The sequence below is a fragment of the Lolium perenne genome, chromosome 2 (assembly GCF_019359855.2).
Source record: "Lolium perenne isolate Kyuss_39 chromosome 2, Kyuss_2.0, whole genome shotgun sequence".
NCBI lineage: Eukaryota > Viridiplantae > Streptophyta > Magnoliopsida > Poales > Poaceae > Lolium > Lolium perenne.
Genome location: NC_067245.2, coordinates 290,101,003 through 290,112,468, shown reverse-complemented (window position 1 = coordinate 290,112,468; position 11,466 = coordinate 290,101,003). Strand labels below are relative to the sequence as shown.

General features: G+C 40.4%; 1 long non-coding RNA gene across 1 annotated transcript; it reads left to right on the top strand.

Moving 5' to 3' along the window:
- The first annotated feature begins 4,338 nt into the window (after positions 1–4,338).
- On the top strand, positions 4,339–5,015 carry LOC127336301 (uncharacterized). Its single transcript, XR_007873247.1, has 2 exons — positions 4,339–4,475; positions 4,688–5,015. It is a non-coding gene; the product is annotated as an uncharacterized lncRNA (long non-coding RNA).
- The last annotated feature ends 6,451 nt before the right edge of the window (positions 5,016–11,466 follow it).

The following is an 11,466-nucleotide window of genomic DNA, read 5'->3' as shown; positions in this document are numbered from 1 at the left end:
AGGCTCATATTTGCAAATATGGCCATTTGCTCACATATGCTTCTCTTTTTATTTTATTTTTCTTTTCTTTGTTCCTCTTTGATTTTGAAAAGGGGTAGGGTTTAGGGTTTAAAACATGTTCAACACTTCAAACAAACAATCATGGCAAAAATCACAACATACATGCATGATCACTATGCACAACAAGTAATTCAATTCAAGTTTTTGTTGGCTCCAAATTTTGGAAAAGGGAATTGATCTTCTTCTTTGTTTTAAAATTTGGGATGTTACAACTGGTCTCGGTGTTTTAAAAAAAACATTCGAAAACTATATTTTAAAGTTTCAAACAAATCCAAAAACAATTAGGTCGATATACATACGGTTTTATGTACATATTTGCAAACTTTTGCTTCATGATACATTGTATTATAGGCTACACAAATTCACGAAATCGTGAATCTGAAAAAGCAAAAAAAAAAAAACTCATTTTTTCCTTCCAATATTTGTCTTTTTTGGCAGGTCATATGTGACAATGTATTTGGAAGCAAATTTGTGGCATATACTACACATGTATATGTAGTTGTATATATATTTGATCACTGGTGCTCGTGTGCTTAAGAGTTTTTTCGCCGATGCCGCCCCTACACAACCTAGTAGGTCGGTCAGAATGGTCAAACATAAGCCACGTCACAGTAGTAAAAAAATGTGCATATACAACGTGGCAGAACAAGATTAGACGCAAAAAATTGAGATTATTCTTTGCAATGTGACCAGTTCGGCTCCACCGAACTAGTTTAGGTACTGTAGAAGGATCCTACTCTTTTTGAAACGGAGGGTGCAAGTGCAAATTGTTGCACGTGAATGCGTACGTAGATTCTTGCAGAATGCAGGCCAGCCTTTACGAAGCTTTCTAGGTGTGCCTTGTCACCGGACTTCCCACGGGACGTGTCAAAGAACCATCGATGGCACATGATAGGCACCATAGCAGACCAGAAAGCCAGCCCTCTCACTGACTGGACCGCTTTCGTTAGGGTCGCGCTGTTCATCAAAGCGGCTCCCTGTGGAGGCCAAGGGCCGCCGCATTCTGAGATTTTGGACGGACCGCACACTTGGCCGCCGCATTCTGAGATTTTGGACGGACCGCACACTTGGCCGCCGCATTCTGAGATTTTGGACGGACCGCACGGCATGTACGCCCCCTGAAAGAATCCAATTCCCGAGACACGCCGATCCAAAATAAAATACTCGGTATATAATTGCATTTTGCCGACCAAGTGGTGCAGAAACAGGCATCAATACTGACGCCCTCGCCTCAGCGCCAGCAAATAGAGAGGAGCAGATCATGGCCAGGGACGGCCGAACGAGGGCTGGCAAGATCAACTGGATCTCATCAAAGCATAACCACAGTTGGATTTGACTAATTATCGTTTATGCGAGAACTTTAGTAAATGGGACGACAAAACTAGTGGCAACAAGTGATAACATATCTTGACTCCCTGTCGCACCCTCGACCAAAGATCTCTTTCTCAAAAAAGCTTGCGCGTCGACCTAAATCTTTTCCCACGAATATGTACTTATGTACCAGTTTTTCAACTTTAATGATTAAATTCACAGTATCGAACTATGACTACATAATTATTCCAACTGAAAGCTCGTTTTCATATCCGGGCCACTATTTTTGAAGTCAAAATACCTGAGCCACTAACTAGTGCATGTGGACATCAACAAGTTTTGTGTTCTCCATTGCGATAGGTGCCTGCTCGCTGCACGAACGCAGCATCTCCAGTGTAAACAAGCATTATTAAGGTTTCAGCGGCTGACTTAATTTAGTTTTAGTTTTGATATGTCGGCCCCTATCTCATGCCCAACTTCATCAACTTAGCTCGAATAAGAAAAACTTTAACTACATCAGCTTGCAATAACTACAAAGAAGCAAGCTTAGCTCTAGTAGCTGAAGATGCAAATAGCAGCTTTCCTTTCTACCGAGCCCTTCTTTGCCCTTCTTTGTATGATAATATCTGAACTCGAGACAACCTCACTTGGCCAACTAACTACTTCAGGATCGCCATTGATAAACCGTACAGAATAAGTGCCGAAGCTTTGGGAGCCAATGAGGAGTGCTTGACTTTGGAGTGGGTATCAGGTGCTACCTCTATAACTCTGCACAGTACATCAGTACTGGAAGATCTATATCGTGTCATTAGGACCAATTATCCTAAGACTAGACTGTCCACCAATCAAATTAGGGGAAAGGAGAGAGGGCGAGACTAGGAGAGTGAGACCACACAATCCAATGGAGATACGCAGGGCATCAAATCATGGGAGAAGGGACCCCATCAAAGAGTAGGACACTGCCAAAATAACCAATTGCCAGATGCTCCAAATGAACCACCAGTGGGTTCTCAAGCCAGATATGGTAAAGAATAATGGTACAAGAACAGCGGCCACTGAGGCACCGGCAAACAGTATCACCACCATACCTATATTGATTTTGTAGGTCCCCGCAGGAGCACAAATAATGCCTCTTTCAAGTTGATGTAACTTGTAGGATTGCTTTGGGGACACATTGTTTTATGGTGTACCTGAAATATTGGCCCTAGCAAACACCATTAGGCCTTGTTTACTTCTAGGGTATTTATGGGGATGGGAGGGGATTATTTCGTATCCCGGAAAATCTCCACTAGTCTGTTTACTTCTCCGGTTTTAAACGAAATAATTCCGAGATATCCCTTCCCATCCCCTCCCATCCCCACATTTTTTGCCTAAATTAAAAACTCTCCATCATACTAGTGTATTTTTTGGGAAGGGTATTTGAGGGGATTGGGTGAACACCAAATCCCCTCTCATCCCCATACCCATTGGGAAGAAAAATACAAGAGAAGTAAACAAGGCCTTAGTGGAATTGCTATGATGTCTAAAATGGACTCAACCTATACCTCATTAGTCTTTAAAAGTTTAAATGCTGGCTAGGTATTGATTTGATGCAACACTCCCCCCTAGCCTTTCAATGCTGGCTGTGGCTGCACCAACCATTATGAAAAGCATATGTGTCATGTCCCAGATTTGCCAAGAGATTCACAAAGTACCAGAAGAGAACAGCATGCTGGCTTAATGAGGTACTTTGTTTCAACATACATATCAACTTTTTATATCTATATGCTTCAAGCATAAATTAACAAATAGGGTTGGAACGTTTTTTGGCATAAATTGTTTGCACTCATACTATTCTAAGAATTTCATTTGAATACTGAATGGTTTTAACAGAATTTTGGTACAAACATTTATTAGAAACAAATGTGGTTAATAAAGCATGTAATTGTTCCATACAACATATTTCTATGGTGCAATTATCAGATTCTTATGTAGGATGAACCAAAGACTGCGATCCACTTTCAATCCTAAGCGGCACATGCGTATCCGCATAAATAGTTTTAACCTTACATTTCTACAGCAACAGCTAGCTTGGTGAAATTGTAAACATACCAACCAAAATAAAATATGGTGAAATAGATCCTACTAACATACTGAGTATACCATTCAATAAATCGATAGGAGAATGCTTACTGTTCATAGATTTCCAATACTCCAATATAAGGTACACCCGTCGTTCGTAAATATAAGAAGTTTTGGGAGTCTAAATTTAACTCCCAAAACGTATTATATTTAGGAGGACATACTAAGTTTGGAGATGGACCAAAAGAACTCTCGGTAGTCATAAAATTTGGCTAAGTCAAGGGCTGCTCACCGCATGTGCACATGAAGCACAGATCATATACTCAATCCTAAGTCTCAACCAACGAATCCAGAAGATGCCGAATCCTTAATTTAAAAATGGACATCAGACCCAGGACAACCAATTGGTGAGTCATCATGTCTCATCCCAAAAACGGCAAACTTTGTGATGACATATTTGTACTAAAGAATTCATTGGGGGCAGTGGTTTCTGTGTTATTCCAAATCCAACTTGCTCATGCCTATAAATGCAGGCCCTCTCACCCTATAGCAATGCACACTTGCAGACCATACCACACGTAGTGCAGCAGTCATGGTAGGGGAAGCAAGGAGAGGAAGCAGGGGCGGGAATTACCTGTAGTCTGTAGTGATACCGAGAAAGCTTCTGCTGGGTAGCCATACGCTAAGAGACAGAGAACGGGATGCAGCCAAGGATGACTTGCCGGCTCCTGGCCGGTGTTGGCGAAGTCTCAGCTTTGTTGAGCCTTAGAGTTAGCCGGCAGGTTGTCCTTGGCTACACCTAGCTCTCTTCTTCTGGTGTTTGGCCCTCAAGCATTGTCAAGAGATATCAAATATCTGCATTTCTGTCAACTTTCGTTACAGAAATTCATGAATGAGTAAGTATGCTAAGCATCAAAGGTTGTACCGCATCTATAGCTAGTCTAACGTACCTCTACTTGACATAACATTCCAGTTTTGAGAGGTCTGCATCTCCAGCAGTTCCACCTCTACTTGACATCACATCTCTCCAGCTCTATGTGTGGGTATGTTAGAAGTAAAATAATATCTTGCTCTTTTATCTGCAAAATGCATGAACATGAAAGCATAAGAAGTAAAGGTTTGCATATAAGCTCAATCCACTTGGCATCTGATATGTATAATTCGTAAGTGCATGTATCAGACAATATCACTGTTCCTTCGCCATTATTTTATGCTCATTCATAACTTTTGAAGATAACATAATGACTTTCCTCAGTTGTCCCCATGATGGAAATCGAAGTCCAAAGAGATCTCAAGATGTACAGCAAGCACTCAACAACCAAAGATTCCTCAAGGCTGACAGTTAGGACAGAAATTGTTCTTACAATACTGTACCACAACGATTGTGTGCATAACAGAAAATCTTAAACATGTACGACAAGAGAAGCAGGAAGGTACAGCAGCGATGTAGCCATGTTAAGAAAGTGATGCATTTCCTTAGTTGTCCCCTTCTTTACTTTGAGTGGAAGACTTTACTTTGTTGCTTGAAAGCCTTAAAGGTGGCGATGTTAACAATATCTTTACCTCGTTATAAGCACAATGAAGGTACATGTAAGGTATCATGGGTAAACGCCCAGCATCAGTAAGTCATAATGACCGATCCATCTTTTTTGAGAGAACAATCAAGAGCAAGGCTCAAATTATTATTTAGCCTCTATGCTAATATAAAATCGTAATAATATCACATGTCGTGATGTAAAAAATTGTTTCATAGTATGGAACCCTTAATCACCTCAAAATTGACTAGTTGATACATGATGAAACATAATTTCAGACTCAAAGTTAAGTTTCATGCTAAAACTGATATGGACAATTACAAAGTCTAAAACACAAGGTCATGAGCCCATGGCACTTCATGAAACGTATCTGGTAAATCTGAAAGTAATGAATGTGCACAGTGAACACAGGATACATTTTGTAAATGTGTTCACTATTACACACGAAGCCAGTAGATATAATCTTGAACCAAATGGAGAGACCAGCCAACATCCTTTTTGATGCACCAGATGACGATAATTATTACTGTAGCATCCCATTACCAAATGTCAAGTTCAATAGTGTGCTTAATAAATCATGTGATCATGGCATAACGCAGAATAGTAGCTAAGATATCTAGATGCAAATATCAACATGAACTAACAGCAAAACATCATTTTGTAAATATCAGATTTGGTTTCTTCCTGATAAATCAAAGATTACTAATGATGACTAGTTTTACACTTAAAAAACCTAATTGCGACTAGCAAATGCAGATCAGTAACAAAAGTAACAGTTTTCTTGAAAAATAACCAAAAGTAACAAGCCTTAATTGCAAAGTATGAAGTATTACCGTAACACTGACCCAGTGATTCCAGCCTATATTCTTTGAAATTAGTCCAATATTAGTGACCAGACGACAAAGATATTAACTCCGAACAATGCATAGAGGATGAAGAAAATAGATTAGTAAGTCCAAGCTTCAGATTAATATGCTGAATTAACAAGGATTAACCCATACTCATATTGACGAAGACATAATTTGACAAAAAATGAATCATAAATCTACTCCTACCATACAAATGATTAGAATAGGGGTAATAAGAAATATCTTTGAAACATACATGTAAACAGGGTGATTAGCGTAGTAGTGCACTAAAGACACAATTAACAGCTCGAATTGTAATGAAAGTTTTGACAATATTGACCTGAGGTGTATCAACCATGGCACAAAATTACAAATTCAAATTCGGTCCATAGATCGAGAAACAAGAACAGTAAACCCTGATGTGAATAGCAACTAATTCAAATTTATTGTGTTTGTGTACTAGTACTTCACGTCAGAGTTTGTGCTTTTTGTTTCTCAACATGCCAAACAAATTTGGATTCAAATACATCTGCGGATGGCCAAGCCGGATCTCCCAAAATAAAATAAACCCATCTCAGATAAGTTTTCAAGCCTTGGAGATCGAGGAATTACAACAATTCACCAACTTGATCTACTCATGATTCCCACATGACAACAGGAGCTGGCAGTGAAGCTTTTTCTAAGTGAGCAGTACGCCACAAAACATTCGAAGTGTTTCAGAGACACAGTGGAAGTTTCCCCTGATCCTGTACATGTGATTGAGCTTACAACCTTTTGTGTATATCATCAAATAATGATCCAGAAACTAAAGGTCCATGTTATAGTGAGCGTATATGGCAGAAACAGAAAGGTCCACCTAAGTAAGAAACATCAGAGCCATCAAAGAAGCCAAAAATGGAAACCAATATCATCCCAGTAATAGATGCTCATGCTGAACCAGAAGCACCTCCTACCCAAGCACCACCAGAGCCATGTTATATTCCTTTGTTAAACAGAAGCATGGGTCCAGTATCATGTGATGATGCAAATTACAACATGATGAAAGCCATATTAGACAGGTTGAAAATCAGAAACTACCTTACTGTATAGCAGCACTAATGTTTTCCACTATGATACTATACTCTAATCAAGAGCCCTGGAATCCACTGTAGACTGAGCCCCATCCAACCTAGATACCTCACATAATCGGCCTAACAAAACAATTCTATAGATGCCAGCGGCAAGCCTTTTGGTCCACAAATATTATTAGAAATTGGAAATCCAGAAAGCCCCAATATATGGATAGGTCACCATCTTCACTCAAAGAATAGGAAAGTTATGCCAATACCTTTCTAAAAGAAATCAAAAGAAAACTTCAGCATTGTCCAGATCAACTTGTAGCCCTGCCTATAAATACCCTCCCCTCAATATATACCAGAAGCACCTCCAAAGCTAGCTGGGAGATGAGGAGTGAAGGGTTCACTGCCGCAAGGGCCATGCACAAAGAGGCAGAGAGTGGAATGCAGCCAAGGATGACTTGCCGGCAGCACAGATTGAGGTGGTAATCTACACATGATTGCCAGTTGCCCGGCAAGTCCGTCCTTGGCTACACCTTATTCTCGACTTCTTGTGTATTGCTCTTCCATGGCCTGGAGAAACATGAACTTTCCCGGTGTTTCTCCCTCCATACAGGTAATACTAATTGCATCTTAGAGAGCTATCAATTGTCAGGTTTGCAAATTCATGCATGTGTGCAAGGAATAGCATTAGACATAAACTCCACATGGTGCCAATAGGAATGAACTACGTGTTGTTGACATGCAATACTCAGGACTATATAGCATTTTGATCATTGATCATCACTATTCACTAGTTTAGAAAGACAAAGTATACAGACAAAATCAACAACATAATTTTTCAGCATGAAAATTGAAGTAATACATACTTGGATATTTCTGTGAGTATGTCTGTGCTTTCATATCTTTGAGATCATATAGGTGCACAATATTCGGATATGGGCGCCTACACTATCCATCACGGAGAGCGTGCATATAAACACAGAATATTAAATGAGGATGCATAGGTAGTTGTTAATGAAGCTCAGTGAGAAATCCTTTTTTTATTAAAATAAATAAATAAGATCGTAATGAAACTATAGATCTCTGTATGAGACTGATTTGTGTTACTCTAAAGAACATGCACCATTTTTTTTATCAAGCCAGAAGAGCATTATTTAGTTCAAAGGGACTAAAAAGTAACATATTCCAAAAAAAGGTGTAGCTCATTAATTTGCCAACTCAACATTAGCCAGGATATCAGTATAAGATAATAAAACTCTGGCAAACAAGGATGATGACAAACAAGTTTTATGTATTTTGAACAAATTAAAAAATGATGAAACATATCAAGTTTCATCATTTCCCCATAGGAGATAGTAACCCAGCAGAAGGGAAAAGACATACTGGAAGAAATACGCTCTGCTAACTATTAAGTACTACCTACAAGGTTCAGCTCAACTTATATTATTTTCTAGTTAGAGTAACATAATGGAAGATACTTTGACCAAATGCACATGTACCTCTTTTTCGCAGAATAATGAAAGGATGGCTCAGGAGAAAATAGTTCTCTTGGTGATGCTAATTCATAAAATAAGTGATACAGCTATAAAGGAGACTCATGTGACTTTTGGTGGTCATATCTAAGGAAGATTGCGAGTACCTCCTCTTTCCATTCCCTACCAAACGTGTGCTTAGATTATACTGCAGAATAATTACATGAATCTGTGTAATAGTAACATAAACTGAACTTCCATTTTCTCTCACAATGCATACAAGAATTCACTCTGATATAGTTCCCCATAAGTTTGCTAATATCAAATAACGGGGAAATATTGTGATTGATACTGAAGGATCCTTGGGAAGTACTCATTCAAAATTGCATACATAATTGATACTTCAAACTAGTGTGTATGATATGTACTTACCGTAACTAACTTGGAAACAGGTCTACTTAACTGAAACACTTATGTAGAACAGCAGAAGCTGTGACAGGAACATGGTATTATTTCAAATCGCAGCTGATGGTGTCTGATGTCATATAAAGGATGAAAAGCAACACATGCAGTTTCTGCTGAAGACAAATGTGCCATAAGATTATTCCTATAGCAAACAGAATGTTTTCTGAATATACACCCATATGATTAACTAGAGTTACTGCTGCCTACTGGTGGCTAGCTACTCACACAAATCACCAGCACTATATATTGTTATACAGAATTAACAGCATTAAATTATTCCTAGCAAACAATGACAGTGTGTTCCGCGTTCCGACAGGTTTATATTAGAAAACAGAAGTCAGCCTGGATCACCAAACTGAGAAGAGGGAGTGAGGGACCAGAGACACAAGATAAGAATTTAACTCGCAGTTGGCATAGTAAGCCTGAAACCTAACATCAAAGTTGTGATTCCATCCAGATGAAATTCATCATTAAGTTCTCGGAGATAATCCTGGTGTATCTCCTTCTTCACTTCAGGTACTGTTGTTTGCAAGCCTATTGTAGGAAAATTGCTTGCTGGTGACTTACATCAATCTTGGGGAAAGATGTACTATTATGCTAGCAAATTATAAGTATGGTAGTACAATTGTAGTGTGGCCGCACGAAGAGGGGAAACATCCCAACAGACTGTATAACTTGGAACACAGTTCACCAAACCAGTATAGCAATGTACGTCCAGAGAGGGTAGTTCTTCGAAATCTATGTCAAGGAGAGGCGATTGTGTGGTATGATACACACTTAAGAGTGCAAACCAAAATGATTGATCTACAAGAATTACATAGCATTTTGCAGAAGTGACGTGTTTAACCGTGTGAGGATCTAATTACTGATAAAACTAAGCCATTCTCTCATTTGCTAGAGTCATGTTTGAACTTTGACGAGTTAGTCACCATTTATGATATTTACGTTTATTCAGCGTTATTGGTAAATTGGACACTGCTATTTGAGAAACTCACACAATATAATAATGTATCCATTTTTAATCTAAACCCATTATACTGTTGGAAAAGACCAATTATACAATATTGGAATATGTCGGTACCTCGTGTGGGCCATACCACCCCTAGGTCCAGTGTAAATTCATGATTTGACACTCACATATTTCATCAACTTCACCGTACCAAATCTCACATCACACCACCGTAAAACAGTCTATAGAGATGCATGCCTGATCTATGTAGAAGATATGCTTGTGGCAATGTATAATTGATGAAAGCGCTTATGTCAATGAAAGTCGGACTACACAAAATGCCAGTGTAAGTTATTCTGGTAGGCGGTATGCAATATGATCATAGGATTTTTTTTGTTTTTCTTAGTGAAATGATCACCGTTTCCATATGTGTCTGTCGGGTATCATATCTAATGTACCCCAACTTGTTTTTTTTTTTTTTTGCGAAAGTACCCCAACTTGCTTGGGACAAAAGGTTTTGTTGTTGCTGTTGTTGAAATGACTGCTATATGGATTTGTCAAATTGTGTTTTGTGACTCAAATGTGTATCTTATCAAACTTCAAGGCTACAAGACTGCAAGTAATATATAATTAGTGCAAGTTATTGTTCAACTTGGCTACATACAGGCCTGGCTACATATCCAAATCTCCGTTGACCTAACTCTTCTATAAATAATATCCATGCATTGTTATGTCTCATTCAGTGTAACTTTTACTAGTACCAAACTCACAGACTCCTCTAGTAATAACATTCAAACAGAAAACCCAATAGAAAACACAGCTCATGGACAAAGTTTGGCTGCCAATTTAACATACAGTACAGTACACACCAACGCATGGATTGGCCACTTCTATGCCAGTTAGATCCATTTTTGTTGCTAGATAGAAGTGGCCTCTGGAGCCCAACTTCCAGTGGTTTTCGAGCAACAGAAAAACGTGCAGGAGATACCTAGTGCGTTCCAAGTCTCTACATATCCAATGGAGACCCAATTAGGCCTAAAAACCTCCCGCGCGTAACGAAACCTAGTTCGCCACGAGAGTTGGTATGCGTGCCCACCCGTCGTCAATTGATCACAACGGCATCAAAATCCTCTTGAATCGACTAACGTATGCGTACCACTCACAGTCTCACAGGCTAACCAGGCGCGCGCCAGTCATGTTCGATGGCGTGCGCTCAACGTGTTCGATGAAAACAATTCTCAATGTTATTGCCGATTACCCCGCAGATCCACCAAACCAGACGCAAAAAATAGCAGCGCCGATTACCACCCTCGTGGGCGCTGCTCCGATCCAGGCCAGAGGGCCGTGACTTGCGCCGTTGCGCGTGCATGCCTACCCGTACAACGGAGGAGGAGGAGGTAGCGGGGGGACGCACCTGGAGAAGCTGTTAAGCCGCCGTCGCCGCCGATTGCCGTCCAATTGTGCCCGAATCGCGCGCTCCGGCTTCGTCCGCCACGCTCCAGTCTCGCCGCGGTCACCGCGACCGCGCAAATCCAAATGGGCGCCGACTGGCGGGGCTCGTCGAGATCTTCGAGGGACGCGTGCGCCGGGCTCGCGCGACGGCGGGGACGCTGACGGGGGAGGAGGGGCGAGCTTGGATTTCGGTGGCGTGGGCGCGCGAGCCACAGAGGCCGCCTGGCCGGGCCGCGGCGACGGGTAGACGGGAGC